Below are 13,157 nucleotides of genomic sequence, written 5' to 3' on the forward strand. Positions count from 1 at the left end.
CCCTGAAAGAGACTGCACAGATTGATCGGGCGGTTAAGAAGGCAAATGGCGTGGTTGTCTTTATTAGTTGAAGCATTGAGTTCAAAAGTCGGGAAGTTGTGTTGCGGCTGTTCCGAGCCTGCGGTCGTACTGTGACTGTTTCTTTAAGAGCGCCGGTGTGAGGAGGCGGGACTATGACGTCAGTCACAGGCTGACAGTGCTGACTGTGGACTGAACCATAAGAGAGAGAGAGAGAGAGAGAGATCTGCAGACAGGCAGTCGGCCAGTCTAAACAGAGAGAGAGAGAGACTGGAAAAGCTGATCGCTTCAGTTAGTCGCAGCTGAGGGTTGAAAGTCTCCTCGGCCCACAAGAGTGGGATGATCATCGGTACACGGAAGCACAACGAATGTGTGTGGCTGTCACTTCGTATAATCCATAGGAGTGGGTTTTGGAATATCTTGTGTTAACCCTTGCCTGAGTATGTTGTGTGGTAACCCCGGGAAGACGATATTCCTCTGTCAGGTCACTTTCGCTGATAACTCGTACGTGGACGGATTCAACGGATAAGAACTTCGTCGACGGTTATTTTGAAGTAACGGCCTTTTCTTTACGTTTCACCATGGATTACAAGCATCTCTCTCCCATTATTTATTCCGTAGATTACTGAATTTTCCTACTTTACCATTTAAAGACTCTAAGCTTTGTTCCCTCAGACTCGATAGTCTGGGAAATACATTTACACATATATACACTTAACACTGTTAACTTTCCTTTATTTCGTTGTTACTATATTATAAATAGATACTAATAAAGAGAGTGATTTTAACATCAAAACCAGACTCCAGTGTGAACTCTATTGCTGCTGGTTCGTTTCTAAAACTTTACAGTTCGTAACACAGTTTTATAAAACTAGTTAGACCACATCTGGAGTGTTTCATACAGTTCTGGTCGCCCCCATTCTCGAAAGGATGTCGGGGCTTTGGACAGGGCACAGAAGAGGTTTACCAGGACACTGCCTGGATTAGAGGGCATGAGCTATAACGAGAGGGTGGACAAACTTGTGTTGTTTTCTCCAGAGCGGCGCAGGCTGGGGTGAGACTGGATGGACGTTTATAAGATTACGAGAGGAATAGATAGAGTGGACAGACGATATATTTTTCCTGGGGGTTGAAATGTCCAATACATTTAAGGTGAGAGGAGTTGTGAGCGGCAAGTTTGCTTCTTTCCACTGACTAATGAGTAGCTGGAGTCTCTGCCTTGGTGGGGGGGGGGGGGGGGGGGAGAGGTGGGGGAGGTGTCACCAATCCTGACGAGTAATTCCATTTGCCCCTCCCATTTAACCGCAGCATCTGCGCTGGCCCCGCCTCTCGATGATGTAACAATCTCTCCGCGCATGTTCACCGTCTCCGGGTGGACGGTGTCATCCTCTCCGCTCAGAGCTGAAGTGGGTCGGCTGTATTATCGGGAAAGACTTTCGTCTCTTCCGTCGGGATCACTGTCTGCGGGCCGAAGGTATAACTTTCCCATCGGTGAGTATTGAGACCGATACCGAGTGGGGAGATCTGATGTTGGCCGTGAGCCCCGAACTGAGGGCCAGTTAATCATCTATTTTCCAGCTATCTGGGCTCGTCAGAAATGTGTCGACTTCACTTAATCTGCATTGAACGATCCAAACCAGGAGCCCAGGCTGTCTGTTTCCGCAGAATTGAAATGGAAGACTTGCAGACAGGTCACTTGTGTCTTGTGCCGCAGATTCGCCCCTCCTCCGCTTTGTGACGCCAGATCACGTGGTTGATTTTGGCCACTGACTGTGTTCAGGTATTAACTTCCCTGAACTCGCCTCGCTTCCTGAGGCTCCTCGCTTTTGTCCTGGCTTTTTGGCTGTTGTGTCTTCTCCCGGACTGGGGTGGGTGTGAAAAGTGAACGTCCCAGGTTGTGGGGATCTTTGATTTCATTGCCTGCTTTGGCGATGGACTGGGATGTCAAGGGGAAGAATGGTTCGAGCTTCAGCACCACGCAGCGTGGTGTATCCCTGAGCAAGGCACTGAGCCACACATTACTCCTGCACGTTTATAGCCCAGCGCCGGCGGTCACTCCAGTATTGGCAAGACAAGATCTGTATCCTAGGATCTGTGATACAAATTTCCTGAAATGGACCAGTTTTAACCTGGAAATGGAGTGATAGTATAACAGTAAAGAAAGCACAACTTTTCCCTGTCAATTATCTGGTACCATTTTGTCTGTTATTGCTGGAAATGTGTTCAGTACAGTTGTTGCTAATGAGGTTCACATGAACAATCTCAGGAATGATCGGCTTTATGTGTGAGGAGCATTTGATGGTTCTGGACCTGTGCTCGATGGAGTTCAGCGGGACGGTGGGGGTGGTGGAGGGATGTATGGTTAAATAAGCCTACCAAATGCTGAAAAGCCAGGACATGAAGAGGATGTTTCCATTAGACAGGGTGTCTGTGATCTGACAGCACAGTCTCAGAATAAACTTGCTTCCCTTTAAAACTGAGATGAGAAAAAATTTTTGGCCAAGAGATGTCTGATATCTGGAAATTGTTGCAGCAGAATTTGTTTGAGGCTGCCATTTGGGTATATTTGTGAAGATTAATATACTGATGATTGCTGAGTAGCTTCAGTGTTACAGGAGGAAGGCAGGAATACGTTGTTGGAATAAAAATCAGCCATGGTTGAATGGTGGGCAGACCAGATGGATTGAATCACCTAATTCTGTTTCTGTGTCTTATATCTTACCGTGACTGAATGATGGCTCCTTCTTATCCCATATCGTCTGTGTCATGTGAGGGACAATAAAAGATTGTTCACTGAGATCATTATATTTGCCTTCAACGTTTAAATTTCAGTGAGTTTTCTTCCTAGTAACATTAAGCAGAAATGTTTGGTCCTCCTTTTCATTGTTAACGTGCTTCATTATCTTTCATGTTAAAGTTAAAACTGCGGTGAGAGATTTATTGGAAGAAAACGCATGACTGAAGACGAGGGAACAGCAACATGTGAACCAGCCCGAGGATTGAGAGCACTGACTGGAGAGGACTCATATGACTCGGAGATTCCAGTGATTCAGTCAGGAGAAAGTTTGGTGAGTCTCATTTACTCAAACACTGGTCCTTTAGGCATTACATACCTGTACAAAGGAAGGTACAAAATAGTTGGGAGTGAGACAGAATGTGCCCAGAAGAACCAGTTATGCCAGTACCAGTCAGACACAGTTGTGAAGAAGCCCCCACCTCCAATATTCCCTTTAAACTTTTCGCCCTTCTCCCTTAACCCATGTCCTCTGGTTTTTTTTCTCCCTTAGCCTCAGTGGAAAAAGACTGCTTGCATTCACTCTATCTGTACCCATCATAATTTTATACACCTCTATCAAATCACCCCTCATTCTCCTACACTCCAGGGAATAAAGTCCTACCCTATTCAACCTTTCTCTGTAACTCAGTTTCTCAAGTCCTGGCAACATCCTTGTAAACCTTCTCTGCACTCTTTCAACCTTATTAATATCCTTCCTGTAATTCGGTGACCAAAACTGCACACAATACTCCAAATTCCCCCTCACTATTGCAATATACAACCACACCATTACATTCCAACTCTTATACTCAGTACTTTGATTTATAAAGGCCAATGTACCATCTCATTACTGCCCTATCTACATGTGATGCCACTTTTAGGGAATTTTCTATCAGTATTCCTAGATCCCTCTGTTCTAGTGCACTCCTCAGTGCCCTACCTTTTACCTTGTATGTTCTATATTGGTTTGACCTTCCAAAGTGCAATACCTCACACTTGTCTGTATTAAACTCCATCTGCCATTTTTCCAGCTGGTCCAGATCCCTCTGCAAGCTTTGAAAATCTTCCTCACGGTGCACTACACCTCCAATCTTTGTATCATCAACAAATTTGCTGATCCAATTTACCAAATTATTATCCAGATCATTGATATAGATGACAAATAACAATGGACCCAGCACTGATCCCTGTGGCACACCACCTGTCACAGGCCTCCACTCAAGAATAGCAATCCTCCACGACCACTCTCTGACTTCTCCCTTTCTCAATTCCCATTCAAATTTACTACCTCACCATGTATACCTAGTGACTGAATGTTCCTAACTAACCTCCCATGCGGGACCTTGTCAAAGGCCTTACTGAAGTCCATACAGACAACATCCACTGCCTTGCCTTCATCCACTTTCCTTGTAACCGCCTCGAAAATCTCTAATATATTTGTTAAACATGACCTACCGTGCACAAAGCCGTGTTGACTCTCCCTAATAAGTCCCTGTCTATCTAAATAATTGTCGATCCTATCTCTTCGTACTCCTTCCAATAACTTACCCATGACCTACATCAAACTTTCAAGCCTATGATTTCCTGGATTACTTTTAGAGCCTGCTTTAAACAACGGAACAACATGAGCTATCCTCCAAATCTCTGGCACCTCACCCGTAGATAACGACATTTAAATATATCTGCCAGGGCCTCTGCAATTTCAACACTAGTCTCCTTCAAGGTCCGAGGGAATACCCTGTCAGGTCCTGGAGATTTATCTACTCACCTCAAGGTAGCAAGCACCTCCTCCTCTTCTATCTGTATAGGTTCCATGACCTCAATACTTGTTTGCCTTATTCCATTGACTCCATGCCAGTTTCCTTAGTAAATTCAGACACAAAAAAAACATTTAACATCTCCCCAATTTCTTTTGGTTCCATGCATAGCCAACCACTCTGATCTTCAAGATGACCAATTTTATCCCTTAACTATCCTTTTGCTATTAATATATCTGTGGAAGCTCTTACTATCCTTCACCTTGACTGCCAACGCCACCTCATGTCTTCTTTCAGTCCTCCTGATTTCTTCCTTAAGTATTTTTTTGCACTTTTTATACCCCTCAAGTACCTTCTTTGCTCCCTGATTCTTACACATGTCATACATCTCTCTCTTCTTTATCAGAGTTCCAATATCCATCGAGAACCAAGGTTCTTTATTCTTATACACTTTGGCTTTAATCCTGAGACTTTGTTCCCAGGGTGTACTCATGGGCCGTCCAGAAATGATTTCAGCTGGTGACAACCCTGTTTTCCTCTGTGGGGTAACCCTCATGTGGAATCGGGCTAATGGTCGGACCTTCAACCAAGTGAGTCCAGTCTCCACTGTTAGTCTGGCCAGTTTACTCTTCAGAGTGCCATTGGCTCTTTCCACACTGCCAGCGGCCCGTGGGTGGTGTACACAGTGGAATTGTTGCTTGATAGCTAGTTTGTTACATACTCCTTCATTTACTTTCACCATAAAGTGTGGGCCATTGTTGAACTCAGCATCTCTGGCTTGTACCTGGGAATTATTTCCCATAATAATACCTTCACAACAGTCACAGCAGTATTAATGGTAGTTGGAATAGCTTCAATCCATCTATTAAACACATCTATAATAACTAAGCTGTATCTATAGCAATGTACTCTAGGCAATTCAATAAAATCAACTTGTAGACATGAAAAAGATCCACCTGTCAAGGGAGTCGTACCCGATGTGCAGGGTACAGGTTACCAACCATTCCCTCCTTTCCCAGGTGTGTCAAAAATTGTATTGGTAAAAATTGTGTTGGAACACAAACCTGTCCCACTAGGTGATCCAAAAACTTAGGCCGGGGACTTTCTTGCACCCCATATGGGACCACAGTTTTCACTCCTCCTCAGAGGCGTCCCCCTGAGAAGAACAAAACTCGAGGTAGCTGCAGAACAGTGAGTAAGTTGTCATTACTAATGGGGTGGCCAGAGGAAGTCAAGAATCCCCATGTTCCTAGAGAGCCCCGTAGTCATGTGCAATTCCAAATGCATAATGGGAGTCTGTGTGAACGTTCCCACTTCTGTCTGTTGCTGGGATACAGGCACGAGTCAGAGCAAACAGCTCAGCCTTCTGGGCGGAGACAGCTGCTTCAAAAGAGGCCTGTTCAGTTACTTCACTGTCTGTCACTATCGCATCGTTTCCCTGCTGGATCCACAAAAGAGCTTCCATCCTCATAAAACGTTGCCTCAGGCTAGAGGGGGTATTGCAGAATGAATGGGAGAGTCTGTCCTTCTTTCCCAGTGATCCGGACGGGCTAGAGGGGGTATTGCAGAATGGATGAGAGAGTCTGTCCTTCTTTCACTGTGATCCGGATGGGCGAGAGGGGGTATTGCAGAATGGATGGGAGAGTCTGTCCTTCTTTCACAGTGATCCGGACGGGCTAGAGGGGGTATTGCAGAATGGATGGGAGAGTCTGTCCTTCTTTCACTGTGATCCGGACGGGCTAGAGGGGGTATTGCAGAATGGATGGGAGAGTCTGTCCTTCTTTCCCAGTGATCCGGACGGGCTAGAGGGGGTATTGTAGAATGGATGGGAGAGTCTGTCCTTCTTTCCCAGTGATCCGGACGGGCTAGAGGGGGTATTGCAGAATGGATGGGAGAGTCTGTCCTTCTTTCACAGTGATCCGGACGGGCTAGAGGGGGTATTGCAGAATGGATGGGAGAGTCTGTCCTTCTTTCACTGTGATCCGGACGGGCTAGAGGGGGTATTGCAGAATGGATGGGAGAGTCTGTCCTTCTTTCCCAGTGATCCGGACGGGCTAGAGGGGATATTGCAGAATGGAAGGGAGAGTCTGTCCTTCTTTCACAGTGATCCGGATGGGCTAGAGAGGGTATTGCAGAATGGTTGGGAGAGTCTGTCCTTCTTTCACTGTGATCCAGACAGGAGGGCGGACTTCATGGACTGAAATTGCCCAGAGATGGGGTACAACATCTTGGGTTCAGTCACTATTAAAAGAATGTCTTACCAGATGTCCCGTCTTCACCTCAGACTCCTTCTAGTATCGGAGTTGGCCCACGGCCAAGTCTTGCCAGTCTCCCTTGGTGCTGGAGGCCTGTTTCGTCATGGTGTAGGCCAGGAGCACTCGGCTCATTGGCTTGAACCCAGGTCAGACCCTGAAGGTGGTATTGGGAACCTCCAGTCCTGTCTGTCGCCAAAAGAAATCTGGAACCTCGGCCAGAAATGCAATGCAGTCTCTTCCTTTAACCTCTCCAATCACCGTGACTGGGAATTTCTGTCCCTCGGGGTGCATAATATTGGCTTTCCTCAGTTGAGCACCATGTAGGGTCATAGCACAGAGTCACATGAGAGTCGGCCACTGGAAGAAGGGGTTCAAATGTACTGGAGTCCAGATAAAGTGCCCACCACTGGGTGGTCAGAGGAAGCTATCAGTTGTTCGCAGTTCCAGCATGATATCCTTGTCCATGCATAGAATCTCAACTTCCAACAGACAGAGCAAGTCTCTCCCTACGAGATTACACCCCCGTCTGGTGGTGACAGTAAATGAAACCTCACACTGGTTCCCCTGGAATTCCACCTGCAGTGGCTGGGTACGTGAATACGTACGTTCCGTGCCTTCGAACACTGACAGAGTGATTGTAGCGTCTGATAGCTGGAATCCCTTTTCCGATACTATTTCCTGATCGAGAATGGTTGTGGTTGCCCTCATATCAATCATAAATGGAACTGGATTTCCAGCAACTTGCAATATTACATTGGGCTCTTCCTGAGGGTTGGCAGTCATGGTTGGAAGGATCTTCTTGTCAATTTCTAAACGGGTTGTTGTCCCCACCTGTCACTTGGTAGGTTTTTGTTCCCATTTCTGTTCCTCAGATATAGCCCGTTCGCATCCTTCTTCCCGCTGAGCATATTCACCTTTAATATTAGTTCCCTTCGGGGTTGATCGGGATTCGAAATTTGGGTCCTAATGATATGTCAAAGCTCATCGCATTCGATTTTGGTCATTGTCAGGCCAATCCATATTATTTGTTTTAATCATGTTGGCTAACTTAATTGGTAAGCATTGGAGCAGTAGGGCATTGAACTCGGGGGAAAGATTCCCATCATTAAAGGCTTGGTCTCCTGCAAAGGTGCCGTAGCAGGCCACAAATCACTCTCAATAGTCTGGTCCCGATTCCCCAGGCTCAGGTTTGCATTCAAGTACTTTAGTGATGTTTACAGGTTGCTGGAGAGCCCTTTCCAAGGCTTGAATAATCTGGTCAGTCTGTTCATTCTCATTATGGTTTTCACCTGTAACTCCTGATAGCTGTAACTCCTGTATCTCAATTACGTCTTCCCTTTTTGCCTCACATCAGCTGAGAGAATCATGCAGCAGTTAAATCTTGAGGAGTCGCATTAAACATTTGTATGGTACTGTGGACACACTGAGCAAACTGCGCTGTTTTTTCTTTTCTATCTGGGGCCTGATTCATGATCATTATCATTTCTTGAGGCTTCCAGGGAGCATACACAGGAATCACAGAGGGCTGTCCGTCTTCCTATTCCGAGGGGGAGCGTTTGCTACTGCTGTTCAGGAGGATTTAAACTAATGTGGCAGGGGGATGGGAACAAGTGCAGAGAGACAGAGGGGTGAAGAATGACAATAGAAGCAAAAAGTAGTAAGTTGAAAAGTAAAAGTGGCAGGCAGTCAAATCCAGGGCAAAAATCAAAAAGGGCCACTTTTCAACATAATTGTATAAGGGCTAAGAGTGTGGTAGAAACAAGCCTGAAGGCTTTGTGTGTCAATGCAAGGAGCATTTGTAATAAGGTGAATGAATTGAATGTGCAGATAGTTATTAATGAATATGATATAGTTGGAATCACAGAGACATGGCTCCAGGGTGACCAAGGATAGGAGCTCAACATCCAGGGATATTCAATATTCAGGAGGGATAGACAGGAAAGAAAAGGAGGTGGGGTACCGTTGCTGGTTAGAGAAGAGATTAACACAATAGAAAGGAAGGAAATTAGCCTGGAGGATGTGGAATCGATATGGGTAGAGCTGTGTAACACTGAGGGGCATAAAACGCTGGTGGGAGTTGTGTACATGCCACCTAACAGTAGTAGTGAAGTTGGGGATGGCATTAAACCGGAAATTAGAAATGCGTGCAAAAAAGGAACAGCAGTTATAATGGGTGACTTCAATCTACATATAGATTGAGTGAACCAAATTGGTAAGGGTGCTGAGGAAGAGGATTTCTTAGAATGTGTGCGGGATGGTTTTTTGAACCAACACGTCGAGGAACCAACGAGGGAGCAGGTCATTCTAGACTGGGTATTGAGCAATGAGGAAGGGTTAATTAGCAATCTTGTCATGTAAGAGTGACCGAAATATGGTGGAATTCTTCTTTAAGATGGAGGGTGACATAGTTAATTCAGAACCAAATGTTCTGAAATTAACGACGGGCAACTTTGAAGATATGAGACTTGAAGTAGCTAAGACAGACTGGCAAATGATATTTAAAGGGTTGACGGTGGATAGAAACATAGAAAATAGGTGCAGAAGTAGGCCATTCGGCTGTTCGAGCCTGCACCGCCATTCAGTATGATCATGGCTGATCATCCAACTCAGAACCCTGTACCTGCTTTCTCTCCATAACCCTGATCCCTTTAGCCACAAGAGCCATATCTAACTCCCTCTTAAATATAGCCAATGAACTGGCCTCAACTGTTTCCTGTGGCAGAGAATTCCACAGATTCTCCACTCTTTGTGTGAAGACGTTTTTCCTCATCTCGTTTCTAAAAGTCTTCCCCTTTATCCTTAAACTGTGACCCCTCGTTCTGGACTCCCCCAATGTCGGAAACAATCCTCCTGCATCTAGCCTGTCCAATCCCTTTAGAATTTTATATGTTTCAATAAGATTCCCCATCAATCTTCTAAATTCCAGTGAGTATAATCCTAGTCGATCCAGTCTTCCTTCATATGCAAGTCCTGTTATCCCAGGAATCAATCTGGTGAACCTTTTGATTAGGGGACTAAAACTGCACACAATACTCTAGGTGCGGTCTCACCAAGGCCTTGTACAACTGCAGTGGAACCTCCCTGCTCCTGTACTCAAATCCTTTTGCAATGAATGCCAGCATACCTTTCGCCTTTTTCACCGCCTGCTGTACCTGCATGCCTCCCTTCAATGGCTGGTGTACAATGACACCCAGGTCTCATTGCACCTCCCCTTTTCCTAAACAGCCACCGTTCAGATAATAATCTGTTTTCCTGTTCTTGCAACCAAAATGGATTACCTCATATTTGTCCACATTAAATTGCATCTGCCAAGAATTTGCCCATTCACCTAACTTATTAAAGTCACCCTGCATCCTCTTAGCATCCTCCTCACAGCTAACACCTCCGCCCAGCTTCGTGTCATCCGCAAACTTGGAGATGCTGCATTTAATTCCCTCATCTAAATAATTAATATATATTGTAAACAACTGGAGTCCCAGCACTGAGCCTTGCGGTACCCCACTAGTCACTGCCTGCCATTCTGAAAAGGTCCAGTTTACTCCCACTCTTTGCTTCCTGTCTGCCAGACAATTCTCTATCCACATCAATACCATACCCCCAATACAGTGTGCTTTAAGTGTACATACTAATCTCCTGTGTGGGACCTTGTAAAAAGCCTTTTGAAAATCTAAATATACCACATCTACTGGCTCTCCCCTATCCACTCTTATTAGTTACATCTTCAAAAAATTCTATAAGATTCGTCAGACATGACTTTCCTTTCACAAATCCATGCTGACTTTGTCCAATGATTTCACCTTTTTCCAAATGTGCTGTTATCACATCTTTGATAACCGACTCTAGCATTTTCCCCACCACCAATGTCAGACTAACCGGTCTATAATTCCCTGGTTTTTCTCTCCCTCCTTTTTTAAAAAGTGGGGTTACATTAGCCACCCTCCAATCCTCAGGAACTAATCCAGAATCTAAGGAGTTTTGAAAAATTATCACTAATGCATCCACTATTTCTTGGCCTACTCTGGGATGCAGACCATCTGGCCCTGGGGATATATCTGCCTTTAATCCCTTCAATTTACTTAACACCACTTCCCTACTAACATGTATTGCCCTCAGTTCCTCCATCTCACTAGACCCTCGGTCTCTTACTATTTCCGGAGGGTTATTTATGTCCTCCTTAGTGAAGACAGAACCAAAGTAGTTATTCAATTGGTGTGCCATGTCTTTGTTCCCTATGATCAATTCACCTGTTTCTGACTGTAAAGGTCCTTACATTTGTCTTGACCAATCTTTTTCTTTTCACATATCTGTAAAAACGGTTACAGTCAGTTTTTATGTTCCCTGCCAGTGTTCTCGCATAATCTTTTTTCCCTTTCCTAATTAAGCCCTTTGTCCTCCTCTGCTGGTCTCTGAATTTCTCCCAGTCCTCAGGTGTGCCGTTTTTTGTTGCTAATTTATATGTTTCTTCTTTGGACTTGATACTATCCTTAATTTCCCTTGTCAGCCACCAGTGCACTACCTTCCCTGATTTATTCTTTTGCCAAACTGGGATGAACAATTGTTGTAGTTCATCCATGCGATCTTTAAATGCTTGCCTTTGCATATTCACCGTCAACCCTTTCAGTATCATTTGCCAGTCTATCTTAGCTAATTCACATCTTATACCTTCAAAGTTGCCTTTCTTTAAGTTCAGAACCTTTGTTTCTGAATTAACTATGTCACTCTCCATCTTAATGAAGAATTCCACCATATAATGGTCACTCTTACCCAAGGGGCCTCGCACGACAAGATTGCTAACTAACCCTTCCTTTTTGCTCAATACCCAATGTAGAATGGCCTGCTCTCTAGTTGGTTCCGCAACATTCATATGCAATGGCAAGCATTTAAAGATTGCATGGATGAACTACAACACTTTTTAAGTTTTTCAGCTTAAACCTATTCCCCCTCGTGCTAGCTGTTTCAGCCCTGGGGAAAAAAGCCTCTGGCTATCCACACGACCAATGCCCCTCATCATCTTATACACCTGCATGAATTTCTTGCATGATTTTCTCCGGGCTGAATAAGACGATGAGCTCACTGTGGTTTTGACGTTCTCTCTCTCTCTCTCTCTCTCTCTCTCTCTCTCTCTCTCTCTCTCTCTCTCTCTCTCTCTCTCTCTCTCTCTCTCTCTCTCTCCCTCTCTCTCTCTCTCTCTATCTCTCCCTCTCTCTCTCTCTCTCTCTATCTCTCCCTCTCTCTCTCTCTCACTCTCTCTCTCTCTCTCTCTCTCTCTCTCTCTCTCTCTCTCTCTTTCTCTCTCTCTCTCTCTCCCTCTCTCTCTCTCTCTCTCTCTCTCTCCCTCTCCTTGTGTCTAATGTCACAGTCCCGCCTCACTCAGGCACCTAAAGTGACACTCACAGTAAGCGAACCTGCGGTCTCATAACACAATGCACCTCTAAAGTCTGACAGCAGACTAGCAAGTGAATCTTCGATGGTGCAGAGTCAAAAACCAAAAAGTTGCCAGCCTGAGACAGGGCTTTGGGGTTCCAGAGAGAGATGGGGTCTAGAGTTTACCAGGAGGAGGAGGAGGAATCAGACCAGCAGGATATGGCTACAAAAGAAAGGTCAGAAACATTTGGAAACTGGTTGACCGGAAAAAAAGGTGGTTAATTTCGGGCAGCAAATGTGGAGAGGAACTAAAAAGACAATGTTTAGGCAGAGCCCCTTCCGCATGCCTAGCCTGTGTACTCCACTGCTTCGTAGTTCTCTAAATTGCAGAGTTCCTCCAGCGTTTTGTGTGTGTGTGTCTCTGTATTTCCAGCAACTGCAGAATCTCCTGTGTTTTATAACTGCATTTTACTTTGGCGTTAGATACACGTTGATATTGAGTATATTGTTTATGGGAGCCGCTTTCTGCATTAAGACAGCTGCAGATTTTTCTATACACACTATATGAAAAAAAAAATGAGGCATGGGCATTGAACCGGTGCTGGCAGAAATGTTTAATGGCACCGTGATTACCCATAGGGCCATGCGTTAAGAATTTCGCCGGTACTGAAGCGCTGATGAAATGCGCAGTACACAGAAGGGTTTGAAAATGTTGGGTGCAGGTAATAGCGATTCTCCGTGTTTTTATCTTAAACACCGACTTCGCGACAATTCCTGTGAAATCTGGACACCGTGGCCAACAATCCCGGGACAGTCCTGCTCTTGTCCCTGTCTCTCAGCACCACGATCCGTATACGGGCCCTGGGGAGCTTCCGGCTGCTGAGTGAATGTGAACCGATGGATCTTTCAGACAGAGCTGAGCTCCAGCTATAATAAAGGCAAGGATTAGGAACTCAGAGAAAGGGAACAAAATCTTTTACATCACCA

The 13,157-nt window shown here is 45.1% G+C and overlaps 1 protein-coding gene and 1 long non-coding RNA gene across 2 annotated transcripts in view; one reads left to right on the plus strand and one right to left on the minus strand.

The window, feature by feature from the left end:
• The window catches only part of LOC132389278 (zinc finger protein 850-like), a 54,347-nt gene that overhangs the window by 37,131 nt on the left and 4,059 nt on the right, over positions 1–13,157 (plus strand). The gene's annotated exons all lie outside the window — the stretch shown is intronic.
• The window catches only part of LOC132389279 (uncharacterized), a 171,762-nt gene continuing 161,612 nt past the window's right edge, over positions 3,008–13,157 (minus strand). The window contains exons 2-3 of the long non-coding RNA XR_009510473.1: positions 4,563–4,656; positions 3,008–3,131 (exon numbers count right to left, since the gene is read on the minus strand). This is a non-coding gene — a long non-coding RNA (uncharacterized LOC132389279). The remainder of the gene's footprint in view (positions 3,132–4,562; positions 4,657–13,157) is intronic.

The sequence above is a fragment of the Hypanus sabinus genome, unplaced genomic scaffold, assembly GCF_030144855.1.
Source record: "Hypanus sabinus isolate sHypSab1 unplaced genomic scaffold, sHypSab1.hap1 scaffold_523, whole genome shotgun sequence".
Lineage (NCBI taxonomy): Eukaryota > Metazoa > Chordata > Chondrichthyes > Myliobatiformes > Dasyatidae > Hypanus > Hypanus sabinus.